Source organism: Varanus komodoensis, unplaced genomic scaffold, assembly GCF_004798865.1.
Source record: "Varanus komodoensis strain SLA01 unplaced genomic scaffold, ASM479886v1 scaffold2, whole genome shotgun sequence".
NCBI lineage: Eukaryota > Metazoa > Chordata > Lepidosauria > Squamata > Varanidae > Varanus > Varanus komodoensis.
Genome location: NW_025335568.1, coordinates 32,686,948 through 32,705,863, shown reverse-complemented (window position 1 = coordinate 32,705,863; position 18,916 = coordinate 32,686,948). Strand labels below are relative to the sequence as shown.

Genomic DNA, 18,916 nt, shown 5'->3' with positions numbered 1-18,916 from the left:
TACTAGACATCAGAACAGAACATGAACATTACATGTTGGCCTAGCAACTTACAAATTCCTCCTCTTCTACTTTAATTACACATCATAGCAGGAGAGAGGTAATAGTACATCAGGAGCCAAAAAGATAAAAATATGAGCTTTAATCCCAATTCTTACCAAAGCTTGTAAGTGTCAATGGAAAGAGAGCACATTGATCAGTATAGCTACGTTCCTGTATCATTAAAGCTTTTCTGATCATCTACTGAAAGATACTAGAATCAGTGGGAAAACATTGTTCAAATAACAGTCTTATCAGTGACACTAACAAAAGTTTTGGTGGAAGTGCAGAAGAAAGAATCAGTAAATCCTAGATATAACTAAAGAAAATTGGAATTTAAATGTCAAGAAGCTTTTTGGCACTTTCAAGGGAAAATGAACAACTGCTAGAATTATGTTGTACCTTCTCACAAGCATCACAAAAACCTGTTAAGACTTTGTTTCTGCATAAAAATAACCCACTCCTTCATGGATCACTGCCTTGTCATGGCGAAGGGGCTTGCGCAGCTCAATGAAGCTATGAGCTATGCCATGCAGGGCCACCCAAGACAGACAGGTCATAGCAGAGAGCTCTGACAAAACGTGATCCACTGGAGAAGGAAATGGCAACCCACTCCAGTATCTTTGCCATGAAAACCCCATGGACAGTACCAAAAGGCAAAAAGATATGACGCTGGAAGATGAGTCCCTCAGGTCGGAAGGTGTCCAATATGCTACTGGGGAAGAGCAGAGGGCTAGTACTAGTAGCGCCAGAAAGAATGAAGCAACTGGGTCAAAGCCAAAAGGACACTCAGTTGCAGATGTATCTGGTGGTGAAAGAAGAGTCCGATGTTGTAAAGATCTATACTCCATAGAAACCTGCAATGTAAGATCCATGAATCAAGGCAAGCTGGATGTGGTCAAACAAGAGATTACAAGACTGAACATCGACATCTTAGGAATCAGTGAACTAAAATGGACAGGAATGGGTGAATTTAATTCAGATGCCTACTGCAGGCAAGAATCCCTCAGAAGAAATGGAGTAGCCTTCATAGTCAATAAAAGGGTAGGAAAAGCAGTACTGGGATACAATCTCCAAAATGACAGAATGATCTCAGTTTGAATCTAAGGCAAGCCATTCAACATCACAGTAGTCCAAGTCTATGCCCCAACCACTGGTGCTGAAGAGGCTGAAGTTGACCGGTTCTATGAAAGCCTACAACAACTTCCAGAATTAACACCAAAAAATGATGTTTTTATCATCATGGGGGATTGGAATGCTAAAGAAGGAAGCCAAAAGATAACCAGAATAACAGGCAGGTTTGGCCTTGGAATACAAAATGAAGCAGAACGCAGGCTGGTAGAATTTTTTCAAGAGAATACGATGGTCATAGCAAACACTCTTTTCCAACAACCCAAGAGACAACTCTACACATGGACATCACCAGACAGTCAACACAGAAATCAGATGACTATGTGTTCTGCAGCCAAAGATGGAGAAGCTCTATACAGTCAGCAAAAACTAGACCAGGAGCTGACTGTGGCTCAGATCATGAGCTTCTTGTTGTAAAATTTAGGCTTAAATTGAAGAAAGTAGGGAAAAGCACTAGGCCACTCAAGTATGACCTAAATCATATCCCTGATGAATATACAGTAGAGGTGACAAATAAACAATTAGATCTGATAGACAGAGTGCCTGAATTACTTCAGATGGAGGTTTGCAACATTGTACAAGAGGTAGCAACTAAAACCATCCCAAAGCAAAAGAAATGCAAGAAAGCAAAATGGCTGTCTGAGGAAGCTTTACAAATAGCTGAGGAGAGAAGGAAAGCAAAAGGCAAGGGAGGAAGAGAGAGATACACCCAGTTGAATGCAGAATTCCAGAGAATAGCTAGAAGAGATAAGAATGCCTTCTTAAATGAACAATGCAAAGAAATAGAAGAAAACAATAGAACAGGGAGCACCAGAGATCTCTTCAAGAAAATTGGAGATATGAAGGGAAAGTTTCATGCAAAGATGGGCATGATAAAGGACCAAAATGGCAGGGACCTAACAGAGGCAGAAGAGATTAAGAAGAGGTGGCAAGATTACACAGAGGAACTATACAAGAAAGACCTTGATGTCCCTGATAAGCACGACGGGGTGGTCACTGACCTTGAGCCAGACATCCTGGAATGTAAGTCAAATGGGCATTAGGAAGTCTGAGCAACAACAAAGCTAGTGGAGGTGACAGTATTCCAGCTGAGCTATTCAAAATCTTAAAAGACAATGCAGTAAAAGTGCTACACTCAATATGCCAGCAAACTTGGAAAACTCAACAGTGGCCACAGGATTGGAAAAGGTCAGTTTACATTCCCATCCCAAAGAAGGGCAATGCCAAAGAATGTTCAAACTAGCACACCATTGCACTCATTTCACATGCTAGCAAAGTGATGCTCAAAATCCTACAAGCTAGGCTCCAGCAGTATGTGGACCGAGAATTACCAGAAGTACAGCCAGGATTTCGAAGAGGGAGAGGAACTAGAGGTCAAATTGCCAACATACGCTGGATCATGGAGAAAGCTAGGGAGTTCCAGAAAAACATCTACTTCTGCTTCATTGACTATGCTAAAGCCTTTGATTGTGTGGATCACAACAAATCGTGGCAAGTTCTTAAAGAGATGGGAGTACCTGACCATCTTATTTGTCTCTTGAGAAAACTATATGCGGGTCAAGAAACAACAGTGAGAACTGGACACGGAACCACTGATTGGTTCAAAATTGAGAAAGGAGTTTGGCAAGGCTTTATACCATGTCCCTGCCTATTTAACTTATATGCAGAGCACATTATGAGAAAGGAGGGGCTAGATGAATCACCAGTTGGAATTAAGATTCCTGGGAGAAATATCAACAACCTCAGATATGCAGATGATACCACTCTAATGGCAGAAAGTGAGGAGGAACTAAAGAGCCTCTTGATGCAGGTGAAGGAGGAGAGTGCAAAAGTTGGCTTGAAACTCAACATTAAGAAAACTAAGATCATGGCATCCGGTCCTCTCACTTCCTGGCAAATAGATGGGGAAGAAATGGAGGTAGTGACAGATTTTATTTTCCTGGGCTCCAAGATCACCGCAGATGGGGACTCCAGCCAAGAAATTAAAAGACGCTTGCTCCTGGGGAGGAAAGCTATGGGACATCTAGACAGCATACTAAAAAGCAGAGACATCACCCTGCCTATAGTGCGTATAGTCAAGGATATGGTTTTCCCAGTTGCAATGTACAGCTGTGCAAACTGGACCATAAGGAAGGCTGAGTGCCGAAGAATTGATGCCTTTGAATTGTGGTGCTGGAGGAGACTCCTGCGAGTCCCTTGGACCACAAGGCAATCAAACCGGTCAGTCCTAGAAGAGATCAGGCCTGACTGCTCTTTAGAAGGCCAGATACTGAAGATGAAACTCAAATACTTTGGCCACCTAATGAGAAGGAAAGACTCCCTGGAGAAGAGCCTAATGCCGGAAACAATAGATGGCAAAAGAAGAAGGGGACGGCAGAGAATGAGGTGGTTAGATGGAGTCACTGAAGCAGCTGGTGTGAGCTTAGGTGGACTCCGGGGGATGGTGGAGGACAGGAAGGCCTGGAGGAAGGTTGTCCATGGGGTCGCGATTGGTTGGACACGACTTTGTGACTAACAACAACAAAAAATAACCCAACCTGTTCTGACCTTTAAGAATGAGAAAGGCTGCTGTTTAATATGAAAGGGGATGGCAATATGCTCAACAAGCCTGTGAATGCCTTCTGGAAAAAGGCCATAGTTGGAAAATTAAGGATTAGGAACAAGAGTGTTCATGTAACCTTTCTGAAATAAATATGAGGAACAGGAATGGGAAATGATATGGACAGAAACACCAGTCTTCTTTCCATATTTGTAAAAAAGATAAAACCGCATCATTCCAATAATTTGGAAAACATCCATTTGGTACCATATTTCCTTGCAGCCAGTTTCCTAGCCACATCAAGGAGAGCCTGACGCACTGAGGTAAAAGTCAGCTGAAGGGGTACAGATGAATTCTCCCCTTGGAACCAAGCGTCAACCATAAGATGCTAGTCAGGAAAAACAACATCAGTGCTGATGTCAAAGACAGACATTACACTGAGTGATGGATTCAACCTCAGTTCCAAGGAGGCCCAGCCTGAAAAGAACTCTGAGCTAAGTTCTAAATGAGAGATACAGTAACAGAACAGACCACAGCTTCCTGACCACCAAGGACTTATTCGTCTTGCACTGGTATTGTTGCTCTGTAACCTCACAAAGACCTTTGTTAGCAGAGAAAATAGAGGGAACAGGTAGCTGAACAATCCTGTCCATTTGTGAAGAAAAGCTTTCCCTAGAGAGCCTGGCCCTATTCCAGCTCGGGCACAACAATCCGTACATGCCTTGCTCTTCACTGTGGCAAATAAATCAACTTACTGTTATTCCCATCTATCAATTAGCAGGATAAGGTGCAATTGCCCATTTGAGGACATGTGGAAGAAGTGGCTCAAGGTGTCTGCTAGAATATTGTCTACTTCAGTGACGTGGAGAGCAGTTAGTCAAATATGCCTGGGAATGTGCTAGTGGAACGTTGGCATAATAATCACTGACAGGAATGTTAACGGTGTCTTCTTGCTTTTTTATATACCAGATAACCTTAGTCTTCCCCAATGTTACCTGAATGCCTTTGGTGCCTTCCATAGTGCAAAAAACTCCAAATAACAGATGTGCTGGGGGGCCTGTACCACATGCCTTGGTTCATTAAAGGACCACAGTGGGCTTCCTGTCCCTTGAGAAATGCATCTGTCATAAGAGTTCCAGAAGGAAGGACCAACAGAAACAATACATGATCTAGAAGACTGGGCTGAGGAGTTCACTGTACTGGACCTGTGCTGCAAAATCCAGGCCTGGGTTTCTTTGCATCTGAAAGTATAGGTCATCTTAGCATGAGTAAAAGTGCTGCCCTGTAGATACTGTTTTTCCAATGTCCTGAAAAAGATGGCCAAAGGACTGGACATGCAGTAATCCTCTGTTTTGCTAAAATGTACCTTATCAGAAGTTACTAATGAGCCTGCACCTGGCTATATACTTAGATAATTAGCTTATGCAGTTCTCTGTTATGAGAATCTTGGCTGACACTGATGCAAAGTCTTAGAGGTTATGGCTTGTGGCTGGCTAACAAGGATGGGAAACTGCATGGGCTATAGAGTAAAATGATGGAAAACTGCATATAGTATACATCTGGGCTTGGTAACAATGTAAACAAGCAGTTCACACCACTCAGTCACTGCCCCCGTGCAATGGCCAGCCCCTTTCCCATGAGCAACCTATATAAGCTGGCCATTTTCCTTTGGGCAGGTTTCAGACACCAACATCCTTGAGGCGGCTTTGCTGACTGTCTTTTCCAGCTCACTGGAGCCTCTTAGCAGGCCATCCACATTGAGTGTTCTAAATGCCTTGCTTGCAAAACCCTTTGAAAAGCTAGCTAGTACTTTGCTTGGCACAATTAAGAACTTTCCTCCTCCTAAGTCATGGGTCCTCAAACTATGGCCCGTGGGCCGCAGCCAGCTTGCTATGCCCATTTATCTGGCCCGCCATAGAGCTTCTGGTTTCTCCACACGTGTGGCGAGGCACCAGCTTGCTCGCAAGATCATTTTGGACTCGCTCAGAGAGAAGGATCTCTGCGCGCGCGCGCGCCTCGCCATGCACACACACACACACCCTGCCCTGGCCCGTGCCCCCCCCCCCCGCCCGCACCACCTTGCTGGCTCATGCCCATTTCCAGCACCATTCAACTGGCCCCCTGTTCAAAAAGTGTGAGGACCCCTGTTCTAAGTAAACCTGTATCTTGCCTATCATGTCCTTAGAATCTCAAAGAACTCCCTTGGCCCACTGCAGGGAGCTAACGAGGGACAATACAAATGTCCACCACTGAAGGAAAGCAGCAATTGAGCTCTGGCTCTTTAGTCTCATACAGAGAGCATTGAGTACAGTGTCAAAATGTCACAAGAGCCAATTCTGCACTGGACACGTGGATACAATCAAATTCCACTACTGATACAGAAACTGCTACCATGCCTAGAAGATATGGTGCCGAGAAAGCTGGAACTCAGCACGACCTAATGTGGTGCTCCACTAAGGCAATCAAGATCAATGCGATCCTGTGGAAGGAAGGGACAGCCCATGACAGTCCCAATATACTCGATGGGGAATAGGGTGGACTTGTTGCAGTTCACATAGATGCAAAAGAATGAGGGTTTCATTGATGGAATTGAGAAGTTTCTCTCTTGGGGTACAGCAAGGAGTCTAGGTATGGGTAGATGTATATGCCCTATTGCCATATATTTGGTGAACACCTCCTGTAGAGAGATCAAATGAGAGAACACAACACTGATAGGAGGTGTTGCCAGTCAAAAAGAAAAAAAATCATCACTGGTGTAATCAATTACTATATGAAAGTAGGAATCTTTCAGATCCATCATTGTAAGCCAGTCCCTTTTTTAAAAAGAGAGATTAAAAAAAAGTCAATGAAGTTATTTAAACTTTTTTGGCTTGGTAATTGTTCATTTTGCAGCTCAATACAATGAAGAATATATGTCACTCCATGAGAACCAACTGACAGCCTTCTCTGTTGAATGATGAACCCCACCAGATCTTGACTGGAAAGACTCTACCATGATGTTGGGCAATGTTGGGAAAAGAAAAATGATACATCCTTTCTTTGGACTGGGTACCTATTCTAGAGACTTTTCATGGCAGGCACCATCAATGAAACTGCTTTTCACAACTGTTTCATTATTACACTGCATATACTGTTTTGCAACAACATCAGCAGAAATCAAACGATAGTCGGTGTCAACGTTTCTAAGTACATCAAGCTGAATACCAGTTCATCAATCCTAGCTGTTGTTATGCTGGCAGTCTGAGCAACTGAACCATCTAGAGCAGGGGTCTCAAACTCAACTTACCTGGGGGCCGCTGGAAGTAGAGTCTAGGTGAGGCTGAGCTGCATCAAGTATTCCACCACCGTGGTGGTGGTGGGCTGCTCATACTGCGGCCAGCCTGGGTGCCGCCGACACTTTGAAGGCCGCAGGGCCCCTTCCCTGTGCCCTGCCCGGCCCAGCAATTGGCCCGCAGGCTGCGAGTTTGAGACCCCTGATCTAGAGGATCTGATCTGATCTAAGAAACAGGCCTCTAGATGGAGAGGTTGGATTTTAAATACCTACTAAAGTATCTGGCAAATAACACAGATGGTGCAGTTGACATTCCTTATCTGACCTTTTGGAACTGGTTTGGAAGGCAGAAAAGTACACCAAACAGGCTTTGGCTGGAGCTCAAAGATTTGCACTGGTGGCTTCCATGGTGCCAGAAAACTGGATGGCACCCTGTGCCAAAAAGACATTGTTCTGGCAAGAGTCAGTTGTGGTACCTGAAACACATCATCTGAAGGGGCCCCTTGACTGTGTGGCAGGGGGTGGGCTATCACTGAGTAGCTGTATATCCAAAGTGGTCTTAAATCAGGGGATATGATTACCAGTTATCCCAGTAGTAATGATGAAGCAAGATAGGGCCCATTTCAATCTGACACTCCAACCTGAGATAGAAGAACAGGAGTGTTGATATTGTTCCCTGTAGTTCCCTGACATCTCTAGGTCAGGGAAGGATTAAAGAATAAAAAGGGAGGGTAAAAATAAGATAACCAGAAAAAAAAACCAGGACAATGGATGTTAAAAACATCAGCAAATCACAGTCCTATGGAGAAGAACTTCCCTGAGCCTACTACAGTGGTGGTCAAAGATGAACTGAGAGAATGAACAGGAGCTCATGCAGAAGATGCATTAGCAGGTGGGCGAGGTTCCTGCCAAAAATTCCTCCGCTATTGAAGTTTCCCAATAGAGACTCCACACAGGTGCAGAACGGCTGTGCGATTTACAGAGACCACAAAGACCACCTATGCTGCCAGCTAGCTATAGTCCCTTTGCATGCAGGTGAGAAGAATAGAATTGAGGAGTGAAGAGAGTTCTTAGCTAAACATTAAGAAAGAAAATGACAATTAAGGTTATTAGGAAAGGAAAATTTACTTTCTAATTCTCCAGCTCCAAAGTCAGTGCAGATTTATCTACTTTCCATAAGGAGCATTCAAGATAGAAAGTACTTATTTTAATGACTGTAAATGCCTCAAAAGATTTCCCAAAACAAACAAAAGGCCACCTCAAAATGCCAGGTTTCATAATCACAAGTTTAAAGAGTCCTGGGCTGACAAGCATATAATGGAATATAGTAGTCCCAAGTCAAAATGACTGTACTACTTTCCTATCCAGTTCATGTGCTAACACTCCCTTTTGTCTGCCACACTGAACATTCTAGGGTGACAGCTTTTACAGTGTGTTGTATCTACTACAAGCAATACTACAAGTTCTACACTAATGTCCCATTGAGTTCAATGGGACTTAGTCCATTTGTATATACATAATCCTAGTCAGTCTTAATTGGTTTTGGAAACTTCTCTCATTATATCCAATGTTAAAGACAACTGTAGAAAAGTCTGAATAACTTGCACCAACTTCAGATCAGAAATTCAATTTCAGAGAACTGTTAACTTCTAACAGCTTATACTGGATTTATCATCAATGCACAACATGGTTTAAAACAGTAAAGTAACCTCAGAGAAATGGGTGGGTAGTCCAGAAACACAATGGCCAAATCTATGAAGGTCCTTTGCTTATTCACAAGCATTAGTTTGGTAGCATGGGAAAAGTTCTCATTCCCGTCCCCTCAGGTCAAGTGCTGTTCTGCCTCTGAGCTGCCAAACAACTGGCTGAGGAACGAATGGCTGTATTGCAGAAAGGCCAAATCAACCACTGCTGGCAGGCTGGCTGACATGCAGCATTCCTTAGCCCCACCACACTAACAGTTTCCTCCTCAGGAATTGTTATTTTAAAAGTGGCAGGGAACTGCAGTAACCACATGGTAAGTGTTCCATAAAGGGGCAGGAGTTGTTAATATCTCCCTTTTCTGGAGCAGCTGGACACTCAAAGAAATGTTGAAAAGCTGGTGGGCACTGAGAAGTGCCAGAGCAACTTTAAAACTGTGCGGAATACATTGGGGCATCTGCTTTTTTTACCGCCCCCCGCAACTGTGCACAAATTATTCTGTATGCCGTCTCCTCTTGCCAAGCCTACTCCACTTTGCTGCTTCCTTCCACAGCTGACACAGACAGGTTGATCAGGTAAATCTTCGTGCATCAGACAGTTAGAAATATACACTTGTGAAAGACTGACAACACTAGTTTTTTTTTTTTTTAATGAGTCCAATTTAACATTTTTGAGGAACAACAACAGCAACAAACTTTAAAAGCCAAGGCACAAGTAGCGTTCCTTCCAAAGTTCTATTTCATTATCTGTGGAAAGGCAGTCACTAATGAGATCATAAAAGCAAGTAGGACAGCTCTATAGTTATTCCCATCAACCCATAATGAAGTTGCCCTGCTGGCTTCAGATAACAACAAATCACCATGCGCAGGAACGACCCTAAACCAAAGTTCTCAGGCTGGCTCCTTTGTTAGGAAAAATAAAGCCACCCTGAAGAAACTACATGGGATCCAGACAACAACAACGCATCATGGCTGGTTACTCATGGTGGGTTTTCCTAGTATATGAATCAGGTTTTTATATCCTTCTCGCTGGTGTGGATTCTACAAGGTAATAATTCAAGTATCAGCCTTTAAATGATCACAGAAGTCCTTATAATCCCAAACGCTGATTACCATTAACCATGGCAGAATAAAGTATACAAACACCAACTCCCTTCAGGAAAGCACAGGTAAAGTAAGAGTACAGTTAACAAAGACTCTGCTATTGTGAATGCTAGCTGCAGCTGTGTAAAGAACATCAACAAAGGTCAACTGACATTTAAACAGATTCTGTCAAATTAAGTCAAATTCAAGGAAGCTTCACGTTATACATTATTTTATAAATATACATTATGTGCCTATACTTACAATGGAAACTGATTACTGAAAGTTACATTACAATCACTGCTTCATCTCTTAATAATGCCAATGTCATAAATTATAGCAGAAACATGAAGATAAATTGATCACACTATACAGACACTTACAGCTATTCTCATTAGCAAATTTGAAAGTACAAATGCAGCCCAACCCTGCTACTCAGAAAGAAAGCAGAGTCAACGATATGATGCACTCAGTACATTTACAGATGACACAGATAAAAAAACTTATGAGGTGGCAACTGAAAGAGAATCGAGAGGGAAAGAGTGTTCCCTCCCCTCTAGCCATGCACATCACAATACAGGGTTTCCCCTTGTGAAGGGACAGCTAAATCCTTCAACACAGTTTCTAAATTCTAGTCATTTCAAAAATGCTAGTCTGAATAGGCACAGAGACTATGAAGATGAACAGAACTGTTCTCAGGATCTCCCCAAGGAACAGAATTCTTTCCTTAAGCATCTTAGCTGCTGACATTAGCTCTTCTCTTTGCTTGCTAGCAAGGGTTAACAGTTGAGGTGCTTTAAAAGAGAACTAGTGCAGTCTCTGCTGCTGGTCTCTCACCAATACAGGACATTAAAGGCCTCCTGGATTATCTCTCAGAATCAGCATTTGAGAACAAGTGAAGGGTTCCTGCTGGAGTTTTGCTTTTCCTCCATTTCAGGGGCACAACAAGTGGGAGAATGTCTTGGGATCAGAAACTATGTCTGAAATTAAACAGGCCTCCATTGCCCATCATTATGTTAAACTGTCAAAGCAATACACTCTGGGTTTTGGCAAATGTACATGCAATACTCTCAGCAATTGTAGTTTTCTAAAATTAGCAGCATGCTATAGTTTTCTGTGGAGCTACACTGAAAAAATAATCACATTCACAGGCACCAATGGATTGGGAAGGTGAAGCAGACACCAAACTATTTTCCCATTGTACAAGTGAATCAACGGATGCCTTTGTAAAGAGAGGACATTCTTCTTGCTGAGAAATATCTGGGACAAGTGAGATAAATTGTACTCTCCACCAAGGGGCAGCAATGCCCTTGGTACTGGTCGCTGTTCCACCTTGGGGGCAACAGAATCCTTCTTGGTGGTCAGGGATTTCACCATCACCCTCCAGCCAATGTTCAGGAGAGGGGCTTTTTTCTCACCCCATGCAAATGAATTGCTCCAGTTGGATCAAGAAGGAGGGGGAAAGGAATAAAGAGATAAAGAGAAGTCAGAGAGAGAAAGAGAGACAGATAGACAGTAAAGTGAAACCAGAGACAGACAGACATATTATGGGGGGAAAGAGGGCAGGAGGCAGTGGGCCAGTTACAGTGACAGAAGGAGAAAGCACCAGAGGCTTGGGATAGGAAAAGACAAGCCAGAGAGAAAAAGAAGGGCAGCCAAAGAAACAAAGAAAAAACAGAGAACAAAAAACCACAGAGAAGCTAGAAAGAGCAGCACACACGGTGCACATGTAACACTTATGAGGAAGGCCTAGCATTTTTAAGACTGAGCCCCAGAACCTTACAGGGCAGTTCTTCAAAATGTCAAATGGGCCCCAAAAGGTTAGAGACCCTTGCTAAACCATACAAACCACTCATATGTACATTTAAAACTGGACATGAGAAACATGAAAGACTACTGCCATCCTTTTGGAACTGTCTCAAATACACCAAATTTAGCTCAATAATAATCACTAGCAAAGAGTGATCATTCAATTTAAAATGAAATCTAAATAAATTTACCTTTGACACAATTCAGAGTCTAGATGCTGAAAGTGAGGACCTTGGAGCAAAGTTAGGCTTTCAGATGTTTCTGAAACAAAGATAGATAATTTCATTAAAATTCTAAATGTGACAAACATTAGTTTAACATTTTAATTGCATTCATTTACTCAGTGTAAGTTTTAGTCTTAAATTAATATAAATCAGAATGTAGATACAAGTCCCATAAAAAATATTATATATAAAAAGGTATACATAGAAGTGATTAGAACTCTAGTCACCTGAACAGAGGCAAACATTGTTTCATTATTAGCCTTTGAATCTGTTTAAAACAGAAATAAACTTAAAAGGCTAACAAAATAAGCCAACTCAAACTAAAGCTCCACAGAATAGAATTATGCTTACCTAGCCTAAATAAGGAAAATGACAGGTTTTGCCCTATTGTTTTTGTTTCAAATTGTAATTTTCAGCCACATTTGCAAATGTATTTCATTCGTTAGATCTAAAAAATTTCATTACAAATATAGGGCTATTGATAGTAACATAATAAAGTACAGTCAGCTCTCCACATCCATGGAGGTTAGCAGCAAAGGACTTCCATGAAAGTGGAAAAACCACAAACCACCTCCAGCACCCACACCTAAACCTATGCTGTTGACCATACACATATTGTATTGCCACCCCCCCACCCCATTCTTCACACACGCTGGTGTAGCTGCAGCAATGGCTTCATGAATTTCTCTTCCTTTTTTCTTGATATACCATATATACCAACATATAAGACATCCTCCTCCATTTTTGCTTTGCTATTTTTGGTTTCAAGGTCATCTTATATCCTGATATATATGGTAGTAGCATGTGGAACAAACAACCACAAAGTATGCTTCAGAAAAATACCCATACAATTGTGCGTTGTCTGCAATTTTACACAGTAGGTCACAAAACTCCAGAGAAAATTTTGATTTAATTACTGATGGCAAACTTGCAAATAAACAAATGCACAAAAGCTGAGATTTGATTGTGCAAGATACTAATCATTCCTTTCTGTGTGCTTCAGAGCCTTATGTGAAGAAATCTGAATTTCCTCTAGAAACATGATTGCCTGAATGGGGGAAAGAATGTGCCTTTTCCCTATCCTTCAAGCCAGATATGGAACTTAAAGAGACAAAACACAAACATTTCTTTACATGCTTTACACTTATGAAACAGTCAAAATAACTCTTAGTCAGGATGTTCTAACAGTTCATGTTTGTTAATTAGTCTTAAGCAACTATGTAAAACCAAACTCCTATACAACTATCTAACACAGTTATAATGGAAAGAAGTCCAAAGCAAGGGGAGGGGGTGGAAACAAGCCTGTGTTTCTTTAGAGGTTTAACACAAGCCTCATTTTAAAACCAACAGCTCCTTTTTCAGAATTTGCCAGCTTAAGGAGTTTTAAAATATTGTTTATTTCAGTCTCCCAAGGAAAAGGGTTTTTTTTTAATGGTGTGCTACTTGTTCAATAATATGATACAATATTCTGAATGAAGCTTTGCTGCAAACATACAGATAATCATTACTGTGGAGATCAAAGATAAACGGCTAATAGCAAAAGCACCAGCTGCCTATTCTTTGCAGTACCTATCCAAGCCCAAGTACCAGAAAAGTTTAGCACGTGACAACTTTAGAAATTGATCAAAGTTAAAAATAAAATGCTGAAACTTTCAAAACTGCTACTCTGAAACTAAAGTGGGTTAAATTATGGTCACTTGAAAAAGATCATTTGCATTTGAAACTTTCAGGTTATCCATCCAACTCCCAATCCAAAACTAGAATGAAGTCTGAATATGTGCAAGTATATTTGCTCACATTCATTCCTTGTTACCCTCTCCCTCCCTCCTGTTCACTACAGCTGGGAACATGAGATACTGCCTAGATCAACACACAAGCTAAATAGCTTCACAAACAAACACCACAAAACCCATCAGGACCATAGACCTATTGGGCTAATTCACACATCACTCTAAGCCACCCTGTCAATCCAGCTGTGGATTGTTTATACACAAAAACCCACAGTGCTCCTAACAGACCCTTGGACTCACCATGTGTTGCCCCCTCTTCCCCCTTGGTCCTCTAGCTGGTACCCCACAGAATCTAGCAGCTAAAATCACTTTAGCTTCTCTCCCTGTTGCGATCATGAGCAATTTTTATCATTCACCACATTTCCTTTCTTTTTATCCTATCACCCTCCCCCATACTGCATTTTGCAATTTTCAAGTTGACAGCCAGTTCCAGTCCAATCAAAGCACTCAAGCAGCAGACTGGAGGTACTGTCATAGCCAGCACCCGTTTTATGCTTCCTTTAAGTGCAAGAAATTTACACACATTTTCATTAATTTTTAAAAATATTCTATGTTGCACTTGCACACATTTGCAAAAAGCAATCTCTGGAAAAAAAGGAGGGAAGGGGAATATGCAGAAAAGCTATGCCACTTGAGCATCGGTGGAGATTGTCACTGGGCAAGCTGGCAGAAGTAGCAAGGATTGCCTGCCGATTTTCCAATGCAATTAGAAGACTACTTTCTTTCCCCAAACCTATCACAGCAACAACTATTAAGCAAATTGTTCAAGAAAGCAACCCCCCTTTTTTTGCAACTTTCATTTGTTAGTTTTGCAAATTAAAGTTTTAGTTGAAAAACCCCTTTCATCAGCAACATTTATAAACTGGTTTCCATTATAAACTATTCCTAAATGGTGAACAATAATACCAAATGCTGAAATAGAATAAAAATATTTAAAATTATCTCTACAAAACTGTGGCCCAGCATTTACTTAGGCTTGCTTAAATACAAATTGATTTAGAAGATGCTAGAAACAGAGAAAGATTAGCTCCGGCCTGACATCAATTGTCAGGGAATTTCACAGAAAAGCACATTAAAAGCTCTAGTGTGAGTGAACTCTAAATAAATCAGAGGATCATGAGGAACTACCAGGAGGGCTTCATCCAACAACTTCTGTGATCAGGCATGCTGGAGAATAGCCAATAATCTGCTATTGCTTGTAGCATGACTACTTTTCTTAAAACACCAAAATATCAGAGCAAGTTTCCATTGCTCTCATGCCAATCTTCAGCACACAAGAAGTGTAAATGAGAAACAGCTAACACTGCGGTATGAAAGAAAAGCTACAATGACACCAGGGTGATTTAATGGCTGCTCAGTGTTTTACTCTTAAATTCCAACCAGTCTATACAGACCTGTGCAGATCCCAGAGTGTGCTGAATGAGCATGCCAGACATATGAGGGGTTCAGAAAGAACCTGTAGCCTAATATACAAAGACACACTGGCCTCAGAACATTTGCTCAGTCCACTTTGCTTTCCCCTCCTCCTTCCCTGACTGGGAAAAGGAGAATATATTTGAGTTAATGTGAGTGCGGGACAAATGCATTAGGGCATACACCAGCACTGGCTGCATACCCCACTTTTTGCTGGAATGTAGCCCTGGACATAATTGTCTAGTGCTAATTTGGTCCTCAAAATGAAGAATTTTCCCTAGAATTCCATTCCTTTGGAATCTGTTTCCACAACAGATTAACTTCCATCTAATATTTTTGATATTTAACATAGTCTCTTTTATAGTACACTATTCATTATACCATCAAATCAAAAAAACAATTACACCTATATTCCTTAAGCAGGTAATTATTTGTAGTAAAAATAACTAACATGCTAACGATCTACAGTAACAGGCTCCACAGCAACCAATCGCTTCATGTTGGTAGGATGGTAACTATCTCCTCCCTATTTCTATCCACCAGAGATCCCCCACCACAAGTCACTTGCTGTTAAATTACCAAATACCTGCTCTCCACACTGCTACAATGTTCCCTTACCCCAACTTCAGTTCATAGCTTCTGAGCTAGCTTGCTGCTTACAGCCATACATGCTTTCCTCCAGACCTTTGCTGGCAATGCATCTGCAAGACCAGGCAGTGTCTGGGGATGGCATAGGGATGCTTGGTCTGACTCCCAAATATATAATCCTGATCCAGCTCTCCCAAATCAGTGAGCTTCCAGCTGTTCATCTGGAAAAAGGCTATCCATGGAGGGTGCCCAGAGTCTGTGATCAGACTCCATCTCTTTTCTGCTTTTATAAAGCAATAGAAGTATCTACACACACTGGAGCCTAGTATAACAGATCAGTCCTTACTAACTTTGCCTCCAAAACCCATGGCCACCTGAAAGGTAAAAGTCTGTGTTCTAAACATCTGGTAGCTCTTTTTCAAGAGGAGTTATCACTTGAGTAACATGGGTCCAAAGGAAAAGATTTGTGCTGCTGTGTGGATCTTTCTTCTTTTTCTTTCTTCCTACCCCCAAACTTGGCACTCATGATTTTATAGTGGTTTCAAATTTCCTTTCCTTTATAAATGTGGGTTGCTGCTGGAATAGAGAAATTTGGTTCCAAAGGAAAGTTGCTTTGTGCTGGATGAAGCACACACATACATGTAACACTCTGATATGGATCACTCGCCCTCTCTGCGTTGTAGATGTAACCTCAGAGTCAATTTGCCTCCATTTTTCCTTTTTTGTGCAATTGGCTGCTGCTGTGGATTAGCCCCTTGTCCCTGCTTACTGCAACCCCATCAGGCTCCAACCATATGAGAACATTAACACAACAAAAACACAGACTGTCACATGAGGTTGTATATCATTATCCACATGCTGACAATTTCAAGAATCTACAGTAAGATTTGCTTTTTTAAAAGATATACTTAACTCCTAAGAGGCAACACATACTAAATTACTCACACAATCATATCTATATCTATCTAAACAGAACAAGTTCCACTGAATTTCAAAGGACAAACTTAATTCATTTCAGGAGGCCATATTTGCTGTTTAAGTTTATCGAAATGGCTATTGTTTAAGCGTCTAGGAATGGATTAATTAACTTTCCATTATTTCTAATGGGGAAAATTTATTCAGAATTGGAATGATTCAGAGTTCAAAAGGCCTCCTGAAATTAATTTTGATGTATGAGGCACCACTGTACTACCACTAATCCAATCTCTTCGTGTACATGCGTGCACACACACACACACACACACACACCAGCGCATCTCCTTTTCTCAGTCGGAGGTCAATTTTCTGATCTTAGAAAAGCAGCCAGAAAGGTTCTTTCTATGCTAGTTGCAAAGGAGAAGACTGCCAACTCCCCCTTCTAAGGACACTGTGCTGTATTTTGCCTCAGAGGGGGAAATTTGAGCCATTCTGTGTTCCTTTGGACACTCACCTATCCACTCATTCCTGCAAAACAGGGAAAAAAAGATGCTGATCAATTTGTCTAACACTGAACGAACACACTGATTCTTGTGGTTGATATAAAATAAAGATTGACATAGTCGTTTCCAATATTTAGTTGGAGGTGAATTAGAATATTCTATTTCTTTGACCACTGACAAAAACCACAGTAACTTGATAGAACTTTGGATGACTTCCAGTGCTTAGCTATAACAATCTTAGTCAGAAATGATACATTTTCTGTAAGTGCTTGATCAGCTATTTTCAACAATGTGTTTCAAATAGTTTATGAAAATGGCCTAATCATAAGTATCTCATGATTCTATCTATATCATTCAAGTCTTTTAGCCAAAACCTAGCCATTCCCAAGGGAAGCAGAAACCTAAATCCAATTTTCATAAAGTATCATTGTTAACATTCTATTCATTCTGCCATTCTGAGACACTGCCACTTAAACAAATAGCTCTGATAATTGACTTCAAAGCTAAACTAGGCAACTTCAACAACTCATTACTTTCAGAAATCCCCAGCAATAGACAAAAACAATTTGCTATATGATCAATTTTGTTGATTGGGTAAACTTCCTAATGGACTGTGGGAATGCTATGAACATAGTATATTTTGACTTCAGCACAGCTTTCAATGAAGTGCCCCATGAATGCACTTGCCACAGCTCAGCCGGGGGGGGGGGGGGCTCGCCTCAGAGGTGGAACTATGATCCCGTCCTTTCCGGAAAGAGTCTGTTGCTTACAAGGCTGTCTTCCAAAGCTGGCCTTCAGACAATTAGCCTGGTGTTTCTGGGTTTTTGTGAAAGCCTAGCAGTGTGCACAGGTCTCCACAATATGCCCCTTGCCCAGGCAAAGAAGGCGGGGGGGGGGGAATTGGATGGAGACAACTTTTATGAGAGAAGCAAAACCTCAATTGATGCCATGGAAAAGATGGGAGGGAGGCCAAAAGGAGAAAGACACAGAGAAAGCATGGGTAAACTTGGCTAACTGTGATCAGGAAAGTGGGTAGAAATTTTGTTTTGTTTTGTTTTGTGGGGGGAAGAAAGAGTGAAAATGGGTAGATTGCAGACAGGAGTAAAGTTTGTTCTGAGTAGAAGAGGGAAAAACCACAAGAAAGAAAAGCAGTTTACTTAGGCAAAGGAGAGCAAAGTGATACCAAGTTCTGCAAGTAGGAAAAGGAAACCGAATGCATTGTTACAAGACGGGGATGCTTGGCTGAACAGTACTGCAAGGGAAAAGGCTCTTGTTGCAGATCAGAAGCTGAATATGAGTCAACAATGATGTGGCTGCAACAAGGGCAAATGCTGTTTTAGGATTCATTAATAGAAGTATTACTTCCAAATGCTACAAAGTACTAGTTACCCTTTACTCCACACTGATTAGGCCTCATCCGGAGCACTGTGTCCAGTTCTAGGCACCACTGTTTAGAAAAGATGCAGGAAAACTGGAAAGGGTTCGGAGGGCAACAAGGATGATCCCAGGAATGAAAGCAAAGCCCTGTGGGGCCAGATTGCTAGGAATGGGCATGTTTAGCCTTGAGAGGACAATAATGAAGGGAGATATGATCACACTCTGTAAGTACCTGAGAGGCTGTCACAAAGAGGAAGGCCAGGATCGCATCTCAATCGTCCCAGAACACAGGACGTGGAATAAGGGGCTGAAGTTACAGGAAGCCAGGTTCCAGCTGAACATGAGGAAGAACTTCCTGACTATCAGAGCAGTATGACAACGGAACCAATTAGCTAGGGAGATGGGGTTCTCCAACACTGGAGGCATTCAAGGCACAGCTGGAGACATCTGAGAGGGATGGTTTAACTTTGCAGTCTTGCACTGAGCAGGGGGCTGGACCTGATGGCCTCTGGCCCCTTCCAACTCTACTATTCTAT

The 18,916-nt window shown here is 41.7% G+C and overlaps 1 protein-coding gene across 2 annotated transcripts in view; it reads right to left on the bottom strand.

Annotated features, from left to right (window-relative positions):
• The window catches only part of NCK2 (NCK adaptor protein 2), an 81,046-nt gene that overhangs the window by 37,069 nt on the left and 25,061 nt on the right, over positions 1–18,916 (bottom strand). For both annotated transcript variants that reach the window (XM_044428658.1, XM_044428657.1), the window contains one exon: positions 11,762–11,831. The gene's annotated coding sequence lies outside the window, so the exon portion shown is untranslated. The remainder of the gene's footprint in view (positions 1–11,761; positions 11,832–18,916) is intronic.